Below are 17365 nucleotides of genomic sequence, written 5' to 3'. Positions count from 1 at the left end.
TACGTTCATAGCAGCACTATTTACAATAGCCAACATATGGAAGCAACCCAAGTGTCCATCAACAAACAAATGGGTAAAGAAGATGTGGTGTACTTATATGTATATATATACACACAATGGAATATTAGGCATAAAAAAGAATGAAATTCTGCCATTTGCAGCAATGTGGATGGATCTAGAGAATATTATGCTTAGTGAAATAAGTCAGTCAGAGAATGACAAATACTGAATGATATCACTTATATGTGGAATATTTTTAAAAAACCATGAATGCATATAACAAAACAGAAACAGACTCAAAGATACAGAAAACAAACTAGTGTTTATCAGTGGGGAGAAGGAAGGGGGCATGGATAAGACAGGATATGGTATTAAGAGATACAAACTACTATGGATAAAATAGATAAATAACAAGGATATATTACACAACACAGGGAATTATAGCCATTATTTTGTAATAACTTTTAATGGAGTATAATTTATAAAAATACTGAATCACTCACTGTGCTGTACACCTGAAACTAATATAATATTTAAATCAACTATACTTGAATTAAAAAAAAGAGGAAATTTAAATTTCAGTAAGCATAATAAAATTTTAGTGGAACACACCCACGAAAAAAGAAATGAAGTAAATAAACAAGGAAATATTGTACAGCACATGAAATATAACCAATATTTTATAATAACTTTAAATGGAGTTTATGTATAAAAATTTTGAAGCACTATGTTGCACACTTGAAGTGAATATAATATTGTAAATCAACTATACCTCAAATGAAAAAATAAATGAAGCTGAACTCATTAGAAAAAAGAAAAGATTCCAGCAAAAAACCATTGGATCTAATCAACAAATTCAGTAATGTCGCAAGATATAATATCAACATGTATAAATCAGTAGCATTTCTACACACTAATAACAAAGTATCTACAAAAGAAATAAAGAAAATAATTCCATTTACAATAGCATCAGAACAATAAAATACTTAGGAATAATTTTAACCAAGGAGATGAAAGATATCTACACTAAGAACTGTAAGATATGGATGAAAGGAAATGAAGAAGAAACAGATAAATGGAAAGATATCCCATGTTCCTAGATCAGAAGAATTAATATTGTTACAGTGTCCACACTATCCAAAGCTATCAATAGAGTTAATGCAATCCCTATGAAGATTCCAATGGTATTTTTCATAACAGAAAAAACAATCCCCAAGTTTCCATAATTTTTAAAGGACCTCAACTAGGCAAAGCAATCCTGAGAAAGAATAACAAAGCCTGAGGCATCACACTTTTGCTTTCAAACTATATTATAAAGCTATAGTAATCAAAACAGTATGGTGTCCAGTCTTATATTTAGGTCTCTAATCCATTTTGAGTTTATTTTTGTGTATGGTGTTAGGGAGTATTCTTTTTTTTTTTTTTTTTTAAAGATTTATTTATTGATTAGCTGATTGATTGCTATGTTGGGTCTTCGTTTCTGTGCTAGGGCTTTCTCCAGTTGCGGCAAGCGGGGGCCACTCTTCATCGCGGTGCGCGGGCCTCTCAGTATCGCGGCCTCTCTTGTTGCGGAACACAGGCTCCAGACGCGCAGGCTCAGTAGTTGTGGCTCACAGGCCTAGTTGCTCCGTGGCATGTGGGATCTTCCCAGACCAGGGCTCGAACCCGTGTCCCCTGCACTAGCAGGCAGACTCTCAACCACTGCGCCACCAAGGAAGCCCAGGGAGTATTCTAATTTCATTCTTTTACATGTAGCTGTCCAGTTTTCCCAGCACCACTTATTGAAGAGACTGTCTTCAACAGTCAGTATGGTACTACCATAAAAACAAACACATAGACCAATGGAACAGAATCTGGAGCCCCAAAATAAACTCATGCATATACCATTGACTAATATTTGACAAGGGAGCCTAGAATTTTCATTGGAGAAGAGACAGTCTCTTCAATAAATGATGTTGGGAAAATTGGATATTCACATGCAAAAGCATGAAACAAGACCCCTATCTTACACAAGTCACAAAAATTAACTGGAAATGGATTAAAGACTTAACTGTAAGACTGTTGAAACCATAAAAATCCTAATAGAAGACACAGGGAAAATCTTGCCAGCAAGAGTGGCACTGCTAAGCTCTCCCCCCAGGAACTACGGCATGTGTCTCAGCATCAAGCTGCCATAGTTTGAACTGAGTCTGTGAGCAACTATGTTTTATCTCGGTTTATTTTGTGCATTTGTTAGCAAGACGTGTCCTAAGGTAATTGCTTCTTCACTTTACATCATTTCAGCTCAAAAAGGTGTCATTGGAACACTGTACTTTTGGAAACCTGGGGAAACCTGTACTACTCAGGGAACCAGTAGTAATAAAAAAGGAATGAATTATCCATCCACAAAATCATCCATCCAGTGAATATCAAATGCATTATGCTAAGCAAAGGAAAAGCAGTCAGACTCAAAAGGCCACAAACTCCATGTATCCACTTATATGGCACCCTGGAAAAGGCAGAGGTGTAAGGATAGCAAAACAAATCAGTGGTTGCCAGGGGCTGGGGGTGGGAGAACAGTTGACTGTAATGGGGCAGCAAGAGGGAACTTGGGAGGCTGGAACTAGTCTGGATTTTGAACATGGTGATGGTTACATGACATGAATAGATGCATCTATCCAAACTCTTAAAACTGTTCACCAAAAAGGGTGAATTTTACCAGAAAATTTAAAAATCAACTTCTGTTAATTAAATAACACCATAAAACAATAAGACAAGCCACACAGTGGGAGAAGATATTTGCCCACATATAACGAACAAAGGACAAATGTCTAGAATATGTAAAAATTTTTACCGAGCAACAACTGAAGAGTAAAATGGGTAAAAACTTTGACAAATACACCCCAAAGAGGAAATACAGAGATCCGTTAAATATGAAACGGTGCAAGCCTCATTAGTCTGCAGGAAAATGCAAATTCAAACCGTGATGAGAGACAGCTACACACCCACCTGAATGACAAAAATGAAAATGTCTGACAGTGTCAATTGTTGGTGAGGAACAGAACAACTGTGGGCATGTGAATAATTACAACCACTCTGGATATCAGTTTGGCTTTGTCTAGAATGAAGATCTACACCCATATCAGCCATCAACTCTGTTCCTAGGTTCATATCCTGTGGACTGGCATGCAGGTCACCTGATCACAAATGTTTACAGCAGCATTTTCAGTAATAGCGCTAAACTGGAAATAATCCATGCATCCATCAACAATAGAGCTTTGGAAGAAGACATACAGGTGACCAACAGGCACATGAAAAGATGCTCAACATCGCTGATTATTAGAGCAATGCAAATCAAAACTACAATGAGATACCACCTCACACCTGTCAGAATGGCCATCATTAAAAAGTCTACAAATAACAAATGCTGGAGAGCATGTGGAGAAAAGGGAACCCTCCTACACTGTTGGTGGGAATGTAAGCTGGTGCAGCCGTTATGGAAACCAGATGGAGGTTTCTTTAAAAACTAAAAATAGAATTACCATATGATCCAGCAATCCCACTCCTGGGCATATATGCAGACAAAACTCTAATTCAAAAAGATACATGCATCCCTATGTTCATAGCAGCACTATTTACAATAGCCAAGACATGGAAATAACCTAAGTGTCCATCAACAGATGAATGGATAAAGAAAATGTGGTATATACATACAATGGAATACTACTTAGCCACAGAAAAGAATGAAATAATGCCATTTGCAGCAACATGGATGCAACTAGAGATTATCACACCGAGTGAAGTAAGTCAGACAAAGAAAGATAAATACCATATGATAGCACTTATATGTGGAATCTAAAATATGACACAAATGAACTTATCTATGAAACAGAAACAGACTCACACACATAGAGAACAGGCATGTGGTTGCCAAGAAGGCAGGGGAGGGATGGAGTGGGAGTTCGGGGTTAGCAGATGCACACTGGTATATATAGAATGGATAAACAACAAGGTCCTACTGTAGAGCACAGGGAACTATATTCAATATCCTGTGATAAACCATAATGGAAAAGAATGTGAAAACGAATGTATATATATGTATAACTGAATCACTTTGTTGTACAGCAGAAATCAACACAACATTGTAAATCAACTATACTTCAATAAACAAAAACAGTAGAGCTTTGGGTGATTCCCAACAAATGATGGGATATTATACAACTAAAATGAACAAACATTACTATGTGCAACAACACGGTTCAATCTTAGAAAAATAATGTGTAGCCACAAAAAGTTAGAAAACTAGCCATAAAAAGTTCAGATAGTACGATTCCATGCATAAAAAATTCAAAAGCAGGCAACATAAAAACCATACTATTTTAGGGATGAGCACATAGGTATTAAACTACAAAGGAAGCAAGTGCTGTAGAGCACAGAAGCTCTCGGGGGGAGTGAGGGGCTTAGGATTGGTAAGATGGCATGTTGAGGGTTGCTGGGGGGCCAACCACTGTATTTCTTGACTTTGGTGGTGTTCACGTGTAGGTCGGCTTGATATCTATTGATTATGCTCTCCATGTTTTATGCACACAATAAAAAACAGTCATGTCGTGTCCTTCCTTTGCTCAAACCCTTCCAGAGGCTCCCATCTCAGTCAGAATGAAAAGCCATTAAGGCTCTGGTGATCTGCTCTTTCCATCCCCCACTCTTCTCGCTCCCAGTGATCCAGCTGCACTGGCCTCCAGCCATGCTCCTGCCTCAGGACCTTTGCACTTGCTGTTCCCTCTGCCTGGACCTCTCTCCCTCAGATATTTTCATGGCTCTCTCTGCCGATCTCCTTCAGATCTTTACTAACAATGTCTCCTTAGAGGGGACCTCCTTAGCCTGTTCCCCACACTCAGCACACACTGACTCCTTTTCTCTCCCCTCTGGCACTTGTCACGACTTAACAGACGACACACGTTGTCTGACAACGTCTTGTTTGTTGTCTGACTTCCCTTTTTAAATGTCACGTCTACAAGGACAGAGGTTTTTGTCCCCATACCGCCACCCCTGCCACTGCTAAGTCCTCAACACCTACAATAGTGCCTGGCACAGAGGAGGTGTTCAGAAAAATTTGTCATACTAATAATCTTAAGGCAGATAGTGAAACTGTGGAAAGTTTTGAGGAGGTAAGTGAAACCCCTTCTTTCCTTCTCTCTTTTTTTTTTAAAGTATTTATTTATTTATTTATGGCTGTGTTGGGTCTTCGTTTCTGTGCGAGGGCTTTCTCTAGTTGTGGCAAGCGGGGGCCACTCTTCATCGCAGTGCGCGGGCCTCTCACTATCGCGGCCTCTCTCGTTGCGGAGCACAGGCTCCAGACGCGCAGGCTCAGTAATTGTGGCTCACGGGCCCAGCTGCTCCGCGGCACGCGGGATCTTCCCAGACCAGGGCTCGAACCCATGTCCCCTGCATTGGCAGGCAGACTCTCAACCACTGCGCCACCAGGGAAGCCCCCCTTCTCTTTTTAAACAAGAATTTTTGCATATTGAGATGAAACTTACAGAACATAAATTAAGCTTTTGAAAGTGTGCAATCCAGTGGCGTTTAGAACATTCACAAGGTTGTGCGGCCACCACCTCCACATGATTACAGAACATTTCCATCACCCCAAAAGGAATCCCTGTCCCCACTTAGCAACCCCTCCAATTCCCCCACTGCCCCTAGGCCCTGGCACCACTCATCTGCTGTGGATCTGCCTATTCTGGACATTTCATATACGTGGAATCATACTGTATATGGTTTTTTGTGTCTGGCTTCTTTGACTTTGCATGTTTCCCAGGTTTATCCATGTTGTAGCACGTGTCAGTGCTTCATTCCTGCTTTTGCCTGAATACTATTGCATTGTGCGGATGTACCACATTTTGTTTCTCCATCCTGAGGTTGATGGACATTTGGGTGGCTTCTACCTTTTAGCTACTATGAATGATACTGCTGTGAACATCTGGGTACAAGTATTTCTTTAAATACCTGTTTTCAATTCTCTTGGGCAACCCCTTCTTAATACTGACGTCACAGACCTACACCAGCTGTGTAACAAACATTAGGAGTGAGCGTGATATGGTTCAGGAACATGGGAGAAAGCCAGGTTTGGGCTGAGATCACAGCTCACTTTCAAACTTGTTCTGGGGCTTCCCCGGTGGCGCAGTGGTTGAGAATCCGCCTGCCAATGCAGGGGACACAGGTTCGAGCCCTGGTCTGGGAAGATCCCACATGCTGCAGAGCACCTGGGCCCATGAGCCACAACTACTGAACCTGCGCATCTGGAGCCCGTGCTCCGCAACAAGAGAGGCCGCGATAGTGAGAGGCCCGCGCACCGCGATGAAGAGTGACCTCCGCTTGCCGCAACTAGAGAAAGCCCTCGCACAGAAACGAAGACCCAACACAGCCATAAATAAATAAATAAAATATTTAAAACTTGTTCTGTGAGCCTTGGCTTCGTCATGTGTACAATGGAAATAAGGAAGCTGTAAGGATGAGGCTCCTGTATATAAACTGTCAGTACCACTTGCTTACTGGACTCTTCATTCTGGGATTATAATTTGAAGGATGACAATCTAATAAAAATATCCCCTGACCTAGTGGTTAAGTAGTGATGTACCCTGGGCAAAATTCCATAACCTGAACTCAGAAGGGAAACCTCAGCTCTAAATCCTCATCTCATGGCAGCTGGGAGCTGAGAAATCTCTGAGAAACGCAACAGGCCTGTGTATGTAAGGGTTAGTGTGGCCTGGGCACCACAGGGCGGAGGTGATGGTCGTTCTGCCCATGGGTTCCGAGGAACCGCCCAGGCTTCCTGTTACTGCACAATCTGGACACCAGAGGGCGCCACAAGAACACATATTTTAGCAGGGCTGACCAGTGGGTGCGCCAAGCCAAAACCTGTTTGGATGGGACCCGTCTCAGGAAACTGGTGGGAAAACAGCTGCCTCTGTTTTGCGGTGCGCCCTCGGGAAATGGCACAGCTCTGAAGGTGACGATGCACCTGGGACTAGCTTTCAAGCAATCAGGCTGACCTGATATAAATCCCCCCCTCACTCAAGCACTGCTTGTGGTCCTTCCCACCCTCCCCTTCACCTCCTTTTCTCCCCCTTCCTTTCCCCTCCTCCCTCCCTCCCTCTCTCCCTTCCTTCTTTCCTCCTGTCCTTCCCAATGTGAAGACTTGCTGCCCTAATTTATCAGCTTTCTCTAAGTTTGAATGGTTGGCATACACATTTTCCTTAAAGTAAGGTTAGTCTGAAACATGCCTCAACATCCCCGCGAGTTAATTTCCTATTAACATCAACAACAAAACCAAGCTGCTGCATCGATCTGCACTCAGACAGTGGAGACACTCCTAGCAGGAGGCAGGGGGAGCCTCCGAGGTCTCTCAATACAAGTTAGCCGGTGCTCACTTGCAGAATGGGAGCGACCTTGTCTAGAAAAGCACGTGCCGCACCTCTGTCTGGTCCACTCAGGTTGGCAGCGGTGGGCACCCAGCAACCCGTTCCAGTGTGGTGATAGAGGGTCGGCTCCTGGTCTCAGAATCTACACCTCATCCCGGTTCTAACATCTTGAGATTCTAGATAGGTTTATGCAACCTTGTCCAGTGGACCCTACCTGATCTCACAGGGCACTGAGAGCTCCTGACCAAGTATTTTTTCAGCTCTTGCTGATTCCCTGGCCGTTCCGTGACAGCTGTTCCCAGATTCTGCCCACCCCTCGCCTCTGCATCACAGAGAAGGTCAAAGCCACAAAGCCTTTATCCTTTCTCCCCCTATGTCTGTGTCCTGCTCCTTGAACTTTGGGAAGGGGGCAGGGGGAAGGGTGGGCAGAAATTATTCTGCACAGGTTATGCAAAAGATGAACTTTAAGAAACACACCCAAGGGATTCAAGCTAGGCCTCATAACCAGAATGGCATCTCAACTGAACCAGGGAAGCCAAAGAAGAATCTAGGTCCTTTTCAGAAATGTCCACACAGGAGCCGCCTGGAGCCAAAGGTTGTATGAGAAGTTGACATTGGATGGGGCCAATGGTTTTATTCTATGAGGATTAGTTTATTCTATAAGGATTAATTCTATGATTCTAGAATATTATGGCTAGCAGGTTATGGGGTCCAAATCCCTGTATTTTCTGGATAAGACAATGGGGTCTCAGAGAGGGAAGGGTCTGGCTTTGCCACATCATTAAAAGCTGGTGCATCTGGATGGGGACCCCTATTTCCAGTGATGGAGTCAGAACTGCTGCAGTTACCAGCCTTCCCCCCGCCCTCCCGGCACCTGGTCCAGGTGAGCTGGGTGACCTGTGCTGACAGTGAGGGGAGTATGGAGACAAAGCTGGACTCTCAGGGGATTGTCCCCAGAAGCAAAATAGTGATTCTGATGCTTCTGCAAAAGGCAGCTTGGCAACGAATTGCAGAAAGAAAGGCACATAACAGGATGCATGGTTTTGTGCATTCATATCCTATCTGGTGAAACTCTAAGAAGGGAATAAAGTGTAAAACATTCCTTATGTGAATTTGCCTTCATTTTTCCTTCACAGAACATCTCGTTACACTATATTTATGTGGCCCACACTACAAGAAATGCTGACTGAGTGTTCTTTAGCAGAGGATAGGTGTTTACTTATACACCCAAACAGTGCAAGTACCCGCTTCATAGCCCAAGAGACCTTGGATAGATAGTATGCATCTATTTCTACCTACAGAAAAACCATAGCATATTAAATTTCTCAAAAATCCAACATCTAAGTAAACATACAACCAAATATGCTTAAATACCATTTCTTTGTTCAGTGTATTGAGTATTACAATTATCCAAAAAACGGGACTTTCTGAGATTTCGCTGATGTCATCAGATGACAGCTGGTGAGTACCACCACATTCCAAAGTGAGGTTCTGCCCCCTTTTACAGGGGGCATTGTGTCCCCCCTAAATGCATATGTCGAAATCCTAACCCTCAGTACTTCAGAATGTGACTGCATGTGGAGAAAGTTTTTTTCCTTTACTGACGTATGACTGATTTACAGTATTATATTAGGTTCAGGTGTACAACATAGTGATTAGACAATCAAATATATTATGAAATGATCAACACCGTAAATCTAGTTACCATCTGTTACCACACAAAGTTATTACAATGCTATTGACTGTATTCCTTATGCTGTATATTACAGGCCTGTGACATTCATTTTATAACTGGAAGTTTGTATCTCGTAATCCCCTTCACCTATTTCACCCTCCCCTTCTCCCTTCCCTCTGGCAACCACCAGTTTGTTCTCTGTTTCTATGAGTCTGTTTCTGTTTTGTTATATTTGTTCATTTGTTTTGTTTTGTAGGTTCCAAATATAAGTGAAATCATATGGTATTTGTCTTTCTCTGATTTGTTTCACTTAGGATAATACCCTTTAAGTCCATTCATGTTGTTACAAATGGTGAGATTTCATCCTTTTTAATGGCTGAGTAGTATTCCACTGTACGTATATATGTGTGTGTGTGTGTGTGTATGTATATATATATATATATATATATACCACATCTTATTTACCCATTCATCTGTTGATAGACACTTAGGTTGCTTCCATATCTTGGCTATTGTAAATAATGCTGCAACATTGGTGTGCATATATTAGTGTTTTCACTTTCTTCAGATAAACACCCAGAAGTGGACTTGCTGGACCATATGGCAGTTCTGTTTTTAATTTTTTTGAGGAAACTTCATACTGTTTTCCACAGTGGCTACACCAGTTTACAATCACACCAGCAGTGCAACAGGGCTCCCTTTTCTCTATATCTTCATCAACACTTGTTATTTGTTGTCTTTTTGATAATAGCCATTCTGACAGGTGTGAGGTGGTATCTCATTGTGGTTTTGATTTGCATTTCCCTGATTAGTGATGTTGAGCAGCTTTTCATGTGCCTGTTGGCCATCTGCATGTCTTCTTTGGAAAAATGTCTATTCAGTTCCTCTGTCCATTTTAAAATCAGATTGTTTTTTAAAAAATATTGAATTGTGTGAGTTCCCAGGATTCCTTTGGCTCTTTGCGATCTTTTGTTCTTCCATATAAATTTTAGGATTAGTTGTTCTAGTTCTGTGAAAAATGCCATGGGTTATTTTGAAAGGGATTGAATTGAATCTGTAGATTGCTTTGGGTAGTAAGGACATTTTAACATTTATTATTTCAATCCATGAGCATGGAAATTATTTCCATTTATTTGTATCATCTTTAATTTTTTTCATCAATGTCTTATAGTTTTCAGAGTACAGGTCTATAACCTCCTTGGTTAGATTTACTCCTAGGTATTTTATTCTTTTTGATAAAAGTGTAAATGGGATTGTTTTCTTAATTACTCTGATAGTTCATTATTAATGTACAGAACTGCAACAGATTTCTGTATATTAATTTTATATTCTGCAACTTTACTGAATTCATTTATTACTTCTAATAGTTTTTTGGTGGAACCTTTAGGGTTTTCTGTACATAGTATCACATCATCTGCAAATAGTGACAGTTTTACTTCTTCCTTTTCAATTTGGATGCCTTTTATTATTATTTTTTAAATATTTATTTGGTTGCACTGGGTCTTAGTTGAAGCAGGCAGGCTCCTTAGTTGTGGCATGCAAACTCTTAGTTGCGGCGTGCATGTGGGATCTAGTTCTGCAACCAGGGATCAAACCCAGGCCCCCTGCACTGGGAGTACAGAGTCCCAGCTGCTGCACCACCAGGGAAGTCCTGATGCCCTTTCTTTCTTTTTATTGTCTGATTGCTGTGGGTAGGATTTCCAACATTATGTTAAATAAAAATGATGAGAATGGTCATGCTTGTCTTGTTCCTGATCTTAGAGGAAAAGATTTCAGCTTCTCACAATTGAGTATGATGTTAACTATGGGTTTGTTATATATGGCATTTATTATATTGAGGTACGTTCCCTCCATGTCCCCATTTTGAGCTTTTTACCATAAATGGGTGTTGAATTTTGTCAAAAGCTTTTTCTGCATCTATTGAGATGGTCATATGATTTTTAGCCTTTGTTTTGTTAATGTGGTGTGTCACATTGATTGATTTATGAGTAATGAACCATTCGCACATCCCTGGAATAAATCCCATTTGCTCATGATGTGTGATTATTTTAATGTATTGTTGAATTTGGTTTTCTAATACTTTGTTGAGGATTTCTGAATGTATATCTATCAGGGTCACTGGCCTGTAATTTTCTCTCTCTCTCTCCCTCTTTTTTTTTTTTTTTTTACAGTTTCTTTGCCTAGTTTTGGCATCAGGGTAATGCTGGCTTCCTAGAATGAGTTTGAAAGCATTCTTTCCTCCTCAGTTTTTTGGAATAGTTTGAGAAGGATAGGTATTAAATCTTCTTTAATCATTTGGTAGAATTCCCCTGTGAAGCTGACTGGTACTGGACTTTTGTTAGGAGTTTTTTGATTACTGATTCAATTTCATTACTAGCAATCTACTCAGATCTTTTATTTCTTCCTGATTCAGTCTTAGAACATTGTATGTTTCTAGGAATTTATCCATTTCTTCTGCATTGTCCAATTTGTTGGTGTATAACTGTTCATAGTGTTCTCTTATGATTGTTTGTATTTCTGTGATATTTATTGTAACTTCTCTTTCACTTCTAATTTTATTTATTTGGTCCCTCTTTTTTTCTTGATGAGTTTGGCTAAAGGTTTGTCAATTTTATCTTTTCAAAAAAAACTCAGCTCTTAGTTTCATTGATCTTTTCTATTTTTTTGGCTCCATTTAATTTATTCCACTCTGATCTTTATTATTTCCTTCCTTCTGCTAACTTTGGGCTTTGTTTGTTCTTCTTTTTCTAGTTCCTTTAGGTGTAAAGTTAGATTGTTTATTTGAGATTTTTTTTGTTTCTTGAGGTAGGCCTGTATTGCTATGAATTTATTTCTTAGCACTGTTTTTGCTAAATCCCATATTTTTTTAATAGATCTTAATTGGAGTATAATTGCTTAAAAAAACCATGTTAATTTCTGTTGCACAACAAAGCAAATCAGCCATATGCATACACATGTCCCCATACCCCCTCCCTCTTGAGCCTCCCTCCCATCCTCTCTATCCCACCCCTCTAGGTCATCGCAAAGCACCAAGCCGATCTCCCTGTGCTATGCTGCTGCTTCCCACCAGGCAACTATTTTACATTCGGTAGTGTATATATGTCGATGCTACTCTCACTTTGCCCCAGTTTCGCCCTCCCACCCCATGTCATCAAGTCCATTCTCTATGTCTACCTCTTTATTCCTGCCCTGCAACCAGGTTCATCAGTACCATTTTTTCTTTTTTTTAGATTCCATATACATGCGTTAGCATATGGTATTTGTTTTTCTCTTTCTGACTTACTTCACTCTGTATGACAGACTCTAGGTCCATCCACCTCACCGCCAATAACTCAATTTCATTTCTTCTTAAGGCTGAGTAATATTCCAATGTACATATGTGCCACATCTTCTTTATCCATTCATCTGTTGATGGTCATTTAGGTTGCTTCCATGTCCTGGCTATTGTAAATAGTGCTGCAATGAACATCGTGGTGCATGTCTCTTTTTGAATTATGGTTTTCTCAGGGTATGTGCCCAGTAGTGGGATTGCTGGGTCATATGGTAGTTCTATTTTTAGTTTTTTAAGGAACTTCCATACCATTTTCCATAGTGGTTGTATCAATTTACATTCCCACCAACAGTGAAGGAGGGGTCCCTTTTCTCCACAACTTCTCTAGGATTTATTGTTTGTAGACTTTTTGATGATGGCCATTCTGACTGGTGTGAGGCAATACATCATTGTAGTTTTAATTTGCATTTCTCTAATAATTAGTGATGTTGAGAATCTTTTCATGTGCCTCTTGGCCATCTGTATGTCTTCCTTGGTGAAATGTCTATTTAGGTCTTCCACCCATTTTTTAACTGGATTGTTTGCTTTTTTGACATTGAGCTCCATGAGCTGTTTGTATATTTTGGAGATTAATCCTTTGTCTGCTGTTTCATTTGCAAATATTTCCTCCCATTCTGAGGGTTGTCTTTTTGTCTTGTTTATGGTTTCCTTTGCTGTGCAAAAGCTTTTAAGTTTGAGTTCCATTTGTTTATTTTTGTTTTTTTTTTCTGTTACTCCTAGGAGGTGGGACAAAAAGATCTTGCTGTGGTTTATGTCAAAGAGTGTTTTTCCTATGTTTTCCTCTAAAAGTTTTATAGTGTCTGGTTTTACATTTAAGTCTTTAATACATTTTGACTTTATTTTTGTGTATGGTGTTAGGTAGTGTTCTAATTTCATTCTTTTACATGTAGCTGTCCAGTTTTCCCAGCACCACTTATTGAAGAGGCTGTCTTTTCTCCATTGTATGTTCTTGCCTCCTTTGTCATAAATTAGGTGTCCATATGTGCACGGGTTTATCTCTGGGCTTTCTATCCTGTACCATTGATCTATATTTCTGCTTTTGTGCCATTACCATACTGTCTTGATTACTGTAGCTTTGTGGAATAGTGTGAAGTTGGGGAGCCTGATTCCTCCAACTCCATTTTTCTTTCTCAAGATTGCTTTGGTTATTCAGGGTCTTTTGTGTTTCCATACGAATTGTAAGATTTTTTGTTGTAGTTCTGTGAAAAATGCCACTGGTAGTTTGATAGGGATTGCATTGAATCTGTAGATTGCTTTAGGTAGTACAGTCATTTTCACAATATTGATTATTCCAATCTGAGAACATGGGATATTTCTCCATCTGTTTATGTCATCTTTGATTCCTCTCATCAGTGTTTTATAGTTTTCTGAGTACAAGTCTTTCGCCTCCTTAGGCAGGTTTATTCCTAGGTATTTTATTCTTTTTGTTGCAGTGGTAAATGGTAGTGTTTCCTTAATTTCTCTGATTTTTCGTTGTTGGTGTATAGGAATGCCAGAGATTTCTGTGCATTAATTTTGTATCCTGCAACCTTGCCAAATTCATTGATTAGTTCTAGTAGTTTTCTGGTGGCATCTTTAGGATTTTCTATGTATAGTATCATGTCATCTGAAAACGGTGACAGTTTTATTTCTTCTTTTCCAACTTGTATTCCTTTTATTTCTTTTTCTTCTCTGATTGTTGTGGCTAGGACTTCCAAAACTATGTTGAATAATAGTGGCGATAGTGGACATCCTTGTCTTGTTCCTGATCTTAGTGGAAATGCTTTCAGTTTTTCACCATTGAGTATGATGCTTGCTGTGGGTTTGTCATATACAGCCTTTACTATGTTGAGGTAGCTTCCCTCTATGCCCATTTTCTGGAGAGTTTTTATCATAAATGGGTGTTGAATTTTGTCAAAAGCTTTTTCTGCATCTATTGAGAGGATCATATGGTTTTTATTCTTTAATTTGTTAATGTGGTGTATCACACTGATTGATTTGTGTATATTGAAGAATCCTTGCATCCCTATGTTACCGAACAACCAATGGATCACTGAAGAAATCAAAGAGGAAATTTAAAAAAACTTAGAGACACATGACAACAAAAACACGACAATCCAAAACCTATGGGTCACAGCAAAAGCAGTTCTAAGAGGGAAGTTTATAGCCATACAATATTACCTTGGGAAACAAGAAAAATCTCAAATAAACAACTTAACCTTACACCTAAACCAACTAGAGAAAGAACAAACAAAACCCAAAGTTAGTAGAAGGAAAATAATCATAAAGATCAGAGCAGAAATAAATGAAATAGAGACAAAGAAAATAGAAAAAAAAATCAATGAAAATAAAGCGGGTTCTTTGAAAAGATAAAGTTGATAAACCTTTAGCCAGATTCATCAAGAAAAAAGGGAGAGGGTCAAATCAATAAAATTAGAAATGAAAAAGAAAAAGTTACAACTGTCACCACAGAAATACAAAGGATCATAAGAGACTACTACAAGCAACTATATGCCAACAAAATGGACAACCTGGAAGAAACAGACAAATTCTTAGAAAAGTACAAACTTCTAAGACTGAACCAGGAAGAAATAGAAAATATGAACAGACCAATGACAAGTACTGAAATTGAAACTATGATTAAAAAATTTCTGGGACTTCCCTGGCGGTCCAGACTTCACCTTCCAATGCAGGGGGTGTGGGTTCGATCCCTGGTCAGGAGCTAAGATCCCAAATGCCTTGGGGCCAAAATACCAAAACATAAAACAGAAGCAATATTGTAACAAATTCAATAAAGACTTTAAAAACGGTCCACATCAAAAAATCTTAAAAAAAAAAAAAACTTCCAACAAACAGAAGTCTAGGACCAGATGGCTTCACAGGCAAATTCTATCAAACATTTAGGGAAGAGTTAACACTATCCTTCTGAAACTCTTCCAAAAAACCTCAGAGGAAGGAACACTGCCAAGCTCATTCTATGAGGCCACCATCACCCTGATACCAAAACCAGACAAAGATGAAAGAAAGAGAGAGAGCGAGAGAGAGAGAGACAGGAAGGGAGGGAGGGAGGGAGGAAGAAAGGAAATTACAGGCCAATATCACTGATGAACACAGAGGCAAAAATCCTCAGTAAAATACTAGCAAACTGAATCCAACAACACATTAAAAGGATCATAAACCATGATCAAGTGGGATTTATCCCAGGGACGCAAGGATTCTTCAACACATGCAAATCAATCAACGTGATACACCACATTAACAAACTGAAGAATAAAAACCATATAATCATCTCAATAGATGCAGAAAAAGCTTTTGACAAAATTCAACACCCATTTGTGATAAAAGAACTCTCCAGAAAGTGGGCATACAGGGAACCTAACTCAACATAATAAAGGCCATATATGACAAACCCACAGCTAACATCATTCTCAGTGGTGAAAAACTGAAAGCATTTCCACTAAGATCAGGAAAAAGACAAATGTCCACTCTTGCCACTTTTATTCAACGTAGTTTTGGAAGTCATAGTCATGGCAACCAGAGAAGAAAAAGAAAGAAAAGGAATCCAAATTGGAAAAGAAGAAGTACAACTGTCACTGTTTGCAGATGACGTGATACTATACACAGAAAATCCTAAAGACATTACCAGAAAACTACTAGAGATCACCAATGAATTTGGTAAAGTTGCAGGATAGAAAATTCTTACACAGAAATCTCTTGCATTCCTATACACTAAAAACAAAAGATCAGAAAGAGAAATTAAGGAAACAATCCCATTTATCACCACATCAAAAAGAATAAAATACCTAGGAATAAACCTATCTAAGGAGGGAAAAGACCTGTACTCAGAAAACTACAAGGCACTGATGAAAGAAATCAAAGATGACACAAACAGATGGAGAGATATACCATGTTCTAGTATTGGAAGAATCAATATTGTCAAAATGACCATACTACTCAAGGCAATCTACAGATTCAATGCAATCCCTATCAAATTACTAACAGCATTTTTCACAGAACTAGATCAAAAAATTTTAAAATTTGTATGGAGACACAAAAGACTTCAAATAGCCAGAGCAATCGCTAGAAAGAAAAACAGAGCTGGAGGAATCAGGCTCCCTGACTTCAGACTATACTACAAAGCTACAGTAATCAAGACAGTATGGTACTGGCACAAAAACAGAAATATAGATCAATGGAACAGGAAAGGCCAGAAATAAACTCACGCACCTATGGTTAATTAACACATTTTTGACTGGAGGCGTACTACAGCCACAGGTGTTAGTTTCTGCAAAAATCCCCCGATCAATAATGTGTTAATCTACAACAAAGGAGGCAAGAATATACAATGGAGAAAAGACAGTCTCTTCAATAAGTGGTGCTGGGAAAACTGGACAGCTACATGTAAAAGAATGAAATTAGAACGTTCTCTAACACCATACATAAAAATAAACTCAAAATGGATTGAAGACCTAAATGTAAGGCTGGATACTATAAAACTCTGAGAGGTGGACTTCCCTGGTGGTCCAGTGGTTAAGACTCCATGCTCCCTATGCAGGGAGCCCAGGTTCAATCCCTGGCCAGGGAACTAGATCCCACAGGCTGCAACTAAAAGCCCATGTGCCACAACTAAAAGATCCTGCATGCAACTAAAGATCCTACATGCTGCAGTGAAGATCCTGCATGCCTCAACTAAGACCTGGAGCAGCCAAATAAACAAATAGATATTTTAAAAAGAAAACAACTCAGAGGAAAACATAGCAGAAAACTCTGTGACATAAATCACAGCAAGATCTTTTTTGATGCACCTCCTAGAGTAATGAAAATAAAAACAAAAATAAACAAATGGGACCTATTAGACTTAAAAGCTTTTGCACAGCAAATGAGACCATAAACAAAATGAAAGAAAGCCCACAGAATGGGAGAAAGTATTTGCAAATGAAGTGACCAACAAGGGATTAATCTCCAAAATATACAAGCAAT

General features: G+C 39.3%; 1 non-coding gene across 1 annotated transcript; it reads left to right on the top strand.

Annotated features, from left to right (window-relative positions):
- The first annotated feature begins 16897 nt into the window (after positions 1 to 16897).
- On the top strand, positions 16898 to 16970 carry TRNAR-CCU. The gene has a single exon. It is a non-coding gene; the product is annotated as a tRNA-Arg (tRNA).
- Positions 16971 to 17365: the final 395 nt, after the last annotated feature.

Source organism: Balaenoptera musculus, chromosome 15 (genome assembly GCF_009873245.2).
Source record: "Balaenoptera musculus isolate JJ_BM4_2016_0621 chromosome 15, mBalMus1.pri.v3, whole genome shotgun sequence".
NCBI lineage: Eukaryota > Metazoa > Chordata > Mammalia > Artiodactyla > Balaenopteridae > Balaenoptera > Balaenoptera musculus.
This window is presented reverse-complemented; position numbering and strand designations above follow the sequence as displayed.